This window comes from Rhinolophus sinicus, linkage group LG15 (genome assembly GCF_036562045.2).
Source record: "Rhinolophus sinicus isolate RSC01 linkage group LG15, ASM3656204v1, whole genome shotgun sequence".
In the NCBI taxonomy this organism is placed as follows: Eukaryota; Metazoa; Chordata; class Mammalia; order Chiroptera; family Rhinolophidae; genus Rhinolophus; species Rhinolophus sinicus.
In genome coordinates, this window is record NC_133764.1 from 32281434 (window position 1) to 32293146 (window position 11713).

Here is an 11713-nt window from a genome sequence, read left to right on the forward strand (position 1 = left end):
TTTGTCTCGATGTATTCGGTAGATCTGCTACATCTCCCTGTGTTGCCAGGTGGCCTAATGAGCCCCCTGTGGGGCTCAGAGGTGCAGTCTCCCTGGTTACCTGAACTGGGTGCTCCAGGAGTGTCCCTTGTGTGTGCCCTCCTGTTAGAGTTGAGGCTTGATTGCTATTAGCACATCAGTGGGTGAGCAGACCCATAGGCTGACTGGCTGTGGGGTTTTGCCATGTCCACAGCATATTGGCTGCTGTGCAGAGGGTTTTGCCCACTGAGTGGAATTCACCTCAGCAGGCTCTGGTGCCTGTTGAGACCATTCTTTGAGTGTGACACTCGTGGGGCTAATTGAGCAGTGCTCTGCTATGGTCTGAAGCCAACCTCCAAGTATGTTGGTTCTGGGGCCTCTTGGGAGGGGCTACAGTGCAAGCTAAGGTCAGTCACTGCCTGTCACTGGCTGGGGACTACTTGGTAGGAGCTATAAAGTGATCCATGGTTGGTCACTGCCTGTGCTAAAGTTGGAGGCACATGGGAGAGGCCACACTGCAAGTGGAGGACACCTGCCACCAGTACCAGGTCCAGGGTAGCTCCACAAAAAGCCAGGACATCCTGAGGTATGCTGCCAGCTGCTGGCTCCTATAAAGTTCAACTGCTGATAAAGCCTTGTATAGTATTTGAGTTAGGTGAGGTGGGGTCTCAATGAGTCACCATGGTGGTGGAGTGAGTGAAGCTTACCAGGCCAATTCAGACTCAGCTTTGGCCATGGGTGTGGGGTAGGGTGGGGCTCAACATGGGAAAGATGGTGCCTGACTGTAGGCTGCACAGGAGAAGGACCCCACAGAGGGAAAATGACAACTGTTTCTCCATTCCTTTCCCCACAGCCACGCAACTCAGTCTTTTCCCTTATGTCTCTGATGCCCCCTGAGTCACTGTCCCTTTGCTGGATCCCAAGATGAGTGCCTGCAAGCCAGTGAGTCTGTGTCTGTGGCCTTTAAAAGGATGTCTGGGTTTCCCACAGCCTTCTACCCCACCCAGGCAGTTGGAATCCCCACTGCTTTTCACAGCCAGATGTTGTGGGGGCTCCTCTTCCTGGCACCAGTACTCAAGGCTGGGGAGCCTGGTGTGGGGCTGGGGTCCCTCACTCCTCAGAGGGGTGGGGAACCTCTGTGACGGAGATATCCCTCCAGATTCTTAGCCACCACAGCAGGTGTGTGGCTGCTTGTTCTGCATCTCTGCTCCTCCTGCCAGTCTCATGGCTTCTCTATATCCTTGGTTATAACTTCTGTTCAACTAGACTTCAGATGGTTATTCAGGTTACTTGTTCTATAATTTAGTTGTAATTTTAATGTTTTCACAGGATGAGGCAAGCACCGCATTTATTTGCTCTGTCATCTTGGATCTCCCTCTAGTACATTCTTAACTTTTGTTATATAATAGAAGTAGGTGATAGGCTAAGAGGAGCTGAACCTGGTTTTGGCAACCCCTTTTGAGGACCAAATATAAATGATCAGGAATCTCTCTCTAGGAGGTAGAAATATTTGTCACATAACTTTTCAGCTTTAAAATCCCAGCCAAAATTGAAACAATTGAAAAAGTCCTACTTAGACTTCATACGTATTAAAAAAAAAATCTTCCAAATTTTCTGTGTTTTAGATTATAGGGAAAAAAGCCTATAAATTATGTAAAGCTATATGCATTAAATTAGTCATAATATTAATTATAAAACTATAAAATTCTAAAATGGCAGTTTGGAAGTAATCCAATGTCCATGATAGGAGAATGGTTAAGGCAGTTAGGGTATATCTATATTAAGGGAAAACATGCTACTAAAATAAAGGTAACAGACTATGTTCTCATGTAGGAAAATATAATGCAACATTAAGTGGGAAAAGCAGGAGACAAGATTATATCCACACTAGTTTACAACTATGTAAGATACTTATTAAGAGGTTTGGGTAGGAATTTTCTAATCATGCCTCTGTGACTTGGTTGTTTGGTAACCTTGGAAAAGTTACATAAAACCTCCTGCTCATCTCTCTAAAAAGAGGACAATATTTGGTATTTTTGTCATGAGATTTACATGACCTAATCCAGAAAAAGTGGTACCAGGCATTTAGTAATTTCTAAAAAGTCTATATTAAAATCCTGGAAAGGGCACACAAAAATGAAAATAGAAGTCAGGTTAAAATGGTAAGATCTCTTTTACTTTATTTGTAATCTTCTTATAATTGTGTTCTATTACTTCCATAATTAAAAGAGGCTCAAAGAAACTGAGCAATAGGGAACCAATGTATTGTGATGCCAGCCCACAAACTCTAAGGACAACTCCTAAACAGCAGTTTGCACCAAACTGAGGCTTCCTTACATTTCATGGACAAATCTGTTTCCCAACATAATGTGTTAACCAATCTAAAAGAATTTTTTCACCCAGTCAATTGGCATTCTCCAGTCATCTTTGCATCACCTGGGTATCACTCCTGTCAACTTCAGATATATGCTATGGTGGTTCACCTTGCTTTCTTCCTAGTCCGTTTATGTCAAATGATAAAACCCAAATATGTCAGAAATAAACCAAGGCTAATATCCAGTTCGTGGTCACTTGATGAAAGAGGGAAAATTACAGTCTCCCAAGTAGGTTTAATTCAAACAAGAGACTGTATCTTGGCAAACTTTTCAGTGATTTTTATTGCAGTTTATTATGTGTTCTCATTATCTGGGCTGTAATCTGCATATACCTTGGGTATTAAACTACTTTTGAAAGTTTGCAAATAAACTCTCTCCCTATGCATCATCACTCTTTTATTTGCTTCTATTTGCCCTAATAACAACATTACATGCTTTATTTCAAAATAAGAAGAGAGCCAACCATAGTATTTAAAAAGGATGAAAAGGTTGAAAACTTAAAAGGTCTTTGTTGAGTGGAGTTTGGACTAGGACCGCAATCAAATCCCAGAAACATGTAATTGATCAACCTAAGTTGGTCTCTTAAAGACTAAGTGAAACTAACTTTGACATATTTACTTCTTACATGGTTTTATGCTGCTGCTTCTAGTGAGAACTAGACAACTTGCTCAATCAATTGTTTTTTAAAAATTCATATTCTCATATTTGAGGAGAAGTTTGAAAACTACATGTCTTGCTTCATGTAGTAGCAGAGGTATGTGATTTAAAATACCCCCCCCCCAATAAAAACATATCCAACAGAATATTTAAGAATTCTCTTCCATTGATCTTTTATTCTTTAAAGAAAAGATGATGAATTTTGGCTGGAATCTTGTAGTCAACTAGTTTTGAAATGAAATAAACATAGAGTAGGTCACTGATAGTTCAGATTTTTAGTTTTTCAGCAGTTTATCAATCAACTTTGGCTAGAAAACAACCATAGGAACGCAGTGGCAGTCACCTGTAAACATTCATTTCCCACTTCTGTGTCTGAAGGGCACAGGGGTGGGATGGGGCATTTCGCTGGTCTCGGCTGGGTGTTCTTAGGATCCAGCCACAGATTCAGTTTAGGTTTGTATCATGTGTTCTCATCTTCTGGGAGCAGTTGTCTGGATGGGGAATGTTGTCATTAAGGGAGATAGAAGGTCCCAGAGAGGATGAGAAATAACAAATGACCCCCCTCCAGGCCTCTCATGGGTTGGAACTTGCACACTGTCACTTCCATCCCCATTATTGGACGTTACATGCTAGTATGGTGGAGAAATATACTCCTCCCGTAGAAAGTGGAGTAACTGTCCCTAAATAACACACTAGTCTAATACATGTGCTACCTACTGTACTTCATGTTCCTACAATGTCACAAATACCCCAACTTAATCACTCAATTCTCTTGCTCTTTTTTCCCTTAATATCTGTCATCTCTCTTTTATTCCTCCCATTTCCTTGGTTATGTGTGCAACATATCTTTTTTAAACTATTACAATGGCCTCCTTCCCTTTGTCCATGCAATTTAACTTCATCTTCTATAATACCGTCATTATTTTTTAACAGAAAAACTTGGGTATGTTATTTTTCTGCCCATAATTCCATGACTCCCTATAATGGCATGTGGGCATGGAATAAATGCCTGTCAACCTACTTTGATCTTTTCCCCCCACTCCCCTCCCTACCCAATTTCCGCATTGCGTTTTAGACATCCACAGCCCTCCCATGGTATCTCACACCACCACGCTCCACATCTGCCATGCCATCTACCTCTGTGCCCTTTCCACTGGTCCAAGGGTCAAAGCTCTCATCATCCTTCACCTCTAGCCCTTGTCTGAAGCTGTATCAGTCAGGCAAGGCTAATTTATAGAGCAGTCACCAATGACAGCGGCTTAGAACCACAAAGGTTTATTTCCTGCATGATATATCTCCACGTCTGGCTGGCTCTGGATCTCTTCATGTGAGCACCCAAACTGGTAGAGTAGCTCTTATCTGAGACATTTCACCACAGGGAAAATAAAAAATGGTGAAGCATGAATCAGTTCTTAAAACTTCTTCTTGGGAGTGGCACGTGCCATCACCATTCTCATTTCATTGACTAAAGGAATCACATACTCGTGTCAGAATGCCATAGGATGGAGATGTAAAAATCTTCTGCAGAGAGAATCACCTCAATGAGAGCTAGTAAATATTTTGAAGAATAAGGAAACATACTACAGAAGCTGTCCTTTTCGTCTTCCTGTGAGACATAAAGATTCCTTCCACTATGTAACAATATCAATAATATATGTATCATTTATTTAAAGGAATATGTGTGTATATAATTATACATTTTTATTGGTCAGTTCATTGGATGCATTTTCCACTTCCACAATAATTTCAGGCAACTGTGTTACTAAATTTTCTGCCACAGCATAACAAAGATCCATCTTCCTCCAGCTTCCAATAATATTTCCGTCATTTACCTGGGAACCTTCATCTGAAGCTTTATGAAAGAGCACAGAGCTTCTACTGACAATACCTTCAACGCACTCCATGCTGTTGCTAACACTTTCTCAAAACCCACTCCTACATTTTGGGTTTGTATTTCAGCAACATTCCACTCTGGGTGTAAATGGATGTGTTAGGTAAGTATTGCTGTGTAATGAATTACTACAAAACTTAGCAGCCTAAAACAACAAACATGTATTACCTCAGTGTCTCAGGGTCAGGAATTCCCGAGTGGGTTGGGTCACTGACTCTTCTTGCTCAGGTCTATATGGTGGTGAAACTGTCCCTGGGCTACAATCATCTGAAGCCTTGACTGTGACTGGAAGATCTGCTTTCACAATGTTTCATGTGGTTGTTGGAAGGTCTCAGTCTGTGCTGAGTTTTGCCCAGAGGCTTCAGGTTTTCACCAGAATACCTTCTCATTGGGTCTGCCTGAATGCCCCTCAAAAACTGGCAGCTGGCTTCTCTCTGAGTAAGTGATCTGAGAGAGTGTTTAAGATGAAAGTTTCAGTCTTTTGTAACTTAATTTCGAAGTGACATGACGTCAATTCTGCCATACTCTATGGGTCACACAGATCATTGATATAATACACTGTGAGAGAAGACTATATGATACCGGGGGTAGGATCATTGGGGAAACCAGTTTGGAGGAGGGCTTCCACAGATAACATTTGGCCCCCTCATGCTTCAGAAACAAACCTTGAAAATCCAGATCTCTGATACCAAAAAAAAGAATGATAGTAACAAACAAAAAACAAAAATTGACTTCAATGTGATTATTTTGGTTAACTATTTAGCTTTTTCCCCAAATCGTTTTTATCTATGTGCTAAACTATGTGCTAGTTACTGGATATATAGAAATGAAAATATAGTCCTTTTTTGAGAGGATTACATACTAATAGAGAGATAAACATATAAACAGAAGTTGCAAAACATACATTGTAGTTGCTATAAAGGAGTATATATATGTCATAATGAAAGTCAACATAGCAAGACAGTTAAAGACTTTGGTTTGGACTGTGGCTGGACCATTCATTTTGAATACAAGTTTCACCACTCACTAGTTGTAGTACCTTTTGCAAATTACTTTACTTTTGTGAGTCAGTTTCCTCACTTGTGAAATACAGATAATATTAGTACCTGCCCATAGGGTTGTTGCAAGTTTTAAAGAACTTGCACATGGATAGGTAGACAGACAGACAGACAGATGTGCTTGCAGGTAAGTGTGTTAACCATTATTTGAACCTGGATGAAGAAGGGTTCTTGTTGTGTAGAATATTTAATAACACTGTCACCTGCGGTAACATAAAGAGCAGAAAGTGTGTGTAATGAAGTGGATGATGTAGCTAAGAATATTTCCCATCAGAGTGTTGAAAGTGACACCTGGTTTTCTCTTGCTGCTTTTATTATGATATAAGAAGAGAGAGAGAAGCTAGAGGACAGGCTATTAAAAATTTTAATGACTGTTTTGAAGATTCCCAAGGTTTAACACGTAGGAGGAGAAAGAGACTTAAGTAACTAAATAAATCAATGAAAATGTAATCAAAGTGGTTAGGCTAGTGAAATTCTTCTGTATGACAGGGAAAACGTCATACTGCAGGAAGTATAGGGGAACTCTCTGTACTTTCTTCTCAGTTTTGCTGAGAATCTAAAACTGCTCTAAAAATTTTAAACTAAAATAGTCACATTGAAGCCAGTCCATATTGAGTATTCAATTTTGACTGTTATCACTATGGCCTTTGTTCCTGACAAAATTTAGATGACTCTTGGAAGAGTCTACCATGGACAACTTTAATGATGACAGAAATAAGGAGGTAGACATGGTGACAAAAATGGAGCTATAGCCTCTGAATTTAACAGATTTTTTTCATTCCAGATCTTGATCCTGTGATCCCAGGTTGAGTCTTCAGATTTGGATGCCATGTATGCAAGTATTAGTTCCTAGGACCCTTTTAAAAAAAAATATATATTGGGGTGACATTAGTTAGTAAAATTACACAGGTTTCAAATGTACAATTCTGTATTACATCATCTATATATCACATTGTGTGTTCATCACCCAGAGTCAGTTCTCCTTCCTTCACCATAGATTTGATCCCCTTTACCCTCATCTACCACCCTCCTCCCCCCTTACCCTCTGATAACCACTAAACCGTTGTCTGTGTCTATGAGTTTTTGGACCCTTTTAAACGTTAATTTATAAGAGCATAGTACCATTTCAGAGGCTTCCACAAGTTGCATTCATTTGCCTCCCTCATGCTTCAAAAGCAAACCAAAACAACAAAATGATTGTTTGGGGTCAAGAATGTTCCTGTGACAACCTTGTCAGCCTGTGAAGAGAAATGGGAACCAGCCCTTTAGGGTATTTGACCACCTTTCTATTTCTTCCTGCACTGTGAATTTCTGCTAGTGAGGACCAGATTTCTACTTGCGGTCCCAACTGAGATGTGGGAAAGCAGTGAGCCTGTGTGAACAACAGGACAAAGCCGAGACTTGGAGAAGTAGAACTGGGGCACTCAATTTGTATTAGGTTGCTGCAAAAGTAGTTGCATTTTTTGCAATTTTTTAACTTCTGAAACCGCAATTACTTTTGCACCAACCTAATATCGATAAACAGAAGGCTAGTGTTTTATTCTAAGACTGTACGAGAGTAAAGGGATTATACTCCTTCCGCTATGTTTTAGATGGAGTCAATTCCCTGGGAGGCCAAAGACAACCTACAAATTGGACCTGATGGAAGTACATTGAAAACAGGTCATTAGACAAGAGTCGGAGAAAGAGGTGGGTTTAGTGACATCTGGATGACTCCACCGAACCCTACCATTGTCTCCCTCTCTATGAAATGCCAGGAGTAGCCTTCGCCCTAAGCAGGTATAGCTAAACTGGCAACTGGCCTGCAGTGGAAGCTGTGCTGCTTCGCTGGTTATGAAGCAAAGAGTCCCCTGGCTTCCATTCCACCTGATACCCTGTTAGTTGTTAGGGCAATAACATCACTTGCGTGTCTGGGTGGAAGAAGGGGAAAGAGAGTTTTGGAGATGGGGCATTTCATTATGTGTCGGGATAAGCATTTCGTGTTGCTTGCTTATTGCCAACATTTGAGTTTATGGTAGGGAATCAGAAGAGCATTCTTTCTCCGTGTAAAGTAAATGCCTTTAATTCCCTGAAGGATATAAATGAGAATGAGAAGGGAAATAATTTACTGCTTGGGCATTTGTGCTTGTCAAAGTAACAGTTTAGATATCATCAAAAAATAGCTGTACAAAAATATTAATCTTTTTTATTGACACTTAGCCTGACTTTGGTCAAGACTGTCATAAAAAACTAGAGACATTGCATAGCCATTGTGATCATTCGTTCTGGGGGGCCATCTCCTTGCATGAACCCAGTTATAAGGTCATGAAATGTGTCAGAGTTGGTAGAAAAAAAAATTGTGTGTTTGAAATTTAAGAGCATGTTTTATTCCCTCTGGTAGTCTTTCTGAAATTCTGTGAGTAGAACTTACCTAGCTTGATTCTTCTTTACTTGGAAATCCTGAATAGTTTTTCTTGGAAGTGACCAGATGGAAAAAATTAAAAGTGTTTTAGAAGAGCTATTAGTGCTGGGTGGATTTTTTTTTTTCTAGAAGTCTTTTATTTTTATTTAGGCTTAGATCAAGAACATTTACAAGATTAATGTTAGCTTATCCGACATGATAAAAATTGTTTTTATTAGAATTTTAAGCCACAGCTATATGCATTGATGGGCTGGATTCTGTTTTCAATGATTGTCTTTATGTCTCTTGAACATTAAAACGACAACAAAATGAACAATTTCATTACAGTCTTGCTTCAGATAGCATAATTTATTGTCTTTAAAAATATTAACCTAAGAAAGCAGCGATATTGTCTCCAGAAGCTTTTCACAGAGGACATTTAGTCCCATTCTTATTGCCCCTATTAGATGTTACTAGGTAAGGAACAAGTACCAAAATGTAATGCGGAACTCTCAAAGAAAGACCAGGTTCTATTACTAGATTTCTGGGGAAAAATGAATTCTACAGGAAAATAATGAGTAAACCCAAAGAAATTCCTTTTCTTCTTAATATTTTGTAACCACATACCACAATCCCAATTAGAGGAAGTCGAGGTGTTAAAATCCTCAAAATTTCCACAAATGGGAAGACACTTCATAAAATTTTCATGGTGCGGGCATAAACACTGTGGATTGGACAAAGACAGAGCAGGCTTCTAAGATCCAAGGAGACAGCCGGATACTTGGATGACCTGTGAATGCAAGTTAGAGCCTCTACCAGAGCAGGGCATCTGGCCCTTAGTGTGTTCCTTGTGTAGTTTTACAAGGCAGAGGTTGTGGTGTAGAAAGAAGGGAGAACACTTTGGAAAAATGCAAATCTGGGGACAAATTATTAACAGCTTCATCTTCAATAGATTTCTGAATCTCTCCGAACATCTGTTCTCTCATTTCTGAAACAGGGACAGAAAGTAAAGGGATGTTGGGAAGCAAAATATCTGGTGGGGCTCACCAAGGTGAATTCTCTTCCCCTTGGCATTGATGTCTGTCTGGGTCAGGTTTATATTTAATCTGTTAATGTACTTCACCAGGCGGTATTCATCTTAAAGGGTCACAGCTCTCTCCATGTATACACAAGTTCAGTAATCATACAGACTATGTTATCCCCCAAGAAGAATACAAAGAATTTAGGAAGGTAAATTTTAGCCAGTGAGAAAGTAGCTGTGAAATAGTGGAAAGAACAATAGTCATGCAATTCTCACCCCACACTTAGCCTGTTACCTTTTCCTGTTGGATCCTTAGATTCCTCATTTGTGTGATGAAGCAGATGCCTGCTTGCTTGACAAGTTAGTGAGCTATTCAAAAGTGCCTAGACCATAGTAGATGGTCAATGAAAGTTTGTTATGGAAAATCAAAAATTCATTGTAATTGACTGAAAATGAAAAGGACACCTGCCCTCCTGATGCATTTTTAGTGTAGGATGAGCAAAGACATCTTAGCATTTTGTTCATTCCTCTGTTTCCACCTTCATGCATAATATATATTAATATTGCATTGGTTATTTTTTTCAGTATGGCTTGTTACAGGCATCATTATTAATTATCTTGTTACAACCCAATAACTGGGTGAATTCTTTCGTCCAATGTCTTTGGCACAGTCAAGCATATCTCAACATGTTTTATTTCTCTTTCAAGTTGCTACGTGTAAGTCCTGGTCTGTTCTCCTTTAGTTAGCATGTTCCTACAGAAAAGGGCTTTCTTAGTCACATGTGTTTCATATAAGATTGACATGCTGTTTTGCTTATAGAGAGATGATGACAGGTCTCCAAATAGCTCATGATATGTGATTTTGATTGTGTTTCCAGGGGTGAAAATGGATTTTGAATGAACCATTTGCATACATTTAACCTGGTGCTCCTGGTGGCTGTACCTTGAGAGCAAAGACACATTTTTGAGGGAGATGTGACAGGTGACATATGGGGTGAAAAATCAAGTAGACGTACCTTTGAACGGAGTTCATGCCAGAAAGTCATTATTAGATTGTTCACCTCTGATATGAACGGTTCTTGCAAAATTTATTCTAGTTATTTTTCAGTTGGTTTAAATGCAGTAACCAAGACACAAATTGTATAGGAAAGGTCCCATAGAAATACATGAATAACTGTGAATATGATCTGTTTGTTTCTGAAAAATTCTAACTTGAAGGGTCGCTTTCATATTCCTTCATGTTTCAGTAATGAAAAATTTTTATTACCCTTTAATGGTAAACCTGATTTTTACCTGAACCTCGAAAGGAGCTGGTTTGGTGCCTTGTTTTGAAATATGAGTGAAAAGGAACCAATCATTGTAAAATGCTTTTCACATATTGTAAGAATCATATTATCTTACGGAAAAGGTATCCTTTTTAATATAAAGGTAAAACAAAGATAAAGAAAAACATGATAATGCCAAAGAAATAGGAAATTTTTATTTGCTATGTTTGTTTACATGATGTCATGTTCTTCTAGCAGTTTTGTTTGGTTGGTTTTTTAAAGAAAACAGAGAAGACATGATACCAATTCCCGTAATTTTGGATCCCTAAATTTCAACAATTTCCAATCTCTTACAGCAATAAAATTTCTTGTCTTGAATTTACGGTTGAATTTTTACTCCAATTATAGTGACTGATAATGGATCATTCATACAATTTCTATTGGTATAGCAGCCAAACAAAAAAAAAAGTGGAGTGCAATCATTATTATCAAGTAAAATTCATTTGTACCATTTACATGTAGAACACAAAATATCTAGGTGGAATCAGGAGAACCAGTATTCAGAAAGAATCAGCCCAGCCAAAGGACAGTCCATTTACAAAGCATCATACACAGGAGATTTGGCCCACAAGGGACACGTTCAGCATCCCCAGATATTTAGTGTCAGGTAGCTCCGGTTTTCCTTTTTTTTTTTTCCCCCATGCTAATTTATAGGGATTGGCATGTTCTATTTTTTAATTTTTTAAATTACCCAAATTTTAATTTTGGAATAGCAGGTCAAATTGGATGAGTTCCTGGAACTATTTTTTATGGAGCCTCAATGTTCAGATGTCCTGGATGTGGTGAGGTTAACCTTGACCTTCAGAGTTGGAGACTAGCTCTTCTGGCCTCATCTTCCACATGGATAATAATACCTGGAAGCAGTGAAGTTACAAAGGATACAAATTATCTGTTCCAAGCTTTCAAGAACATCTGGTAGTTTTTAGTTTTTCTTCCCTCATTTTTCTACACTGATATATTTGCTTTCCATGCAGAAACCCTTAGAATA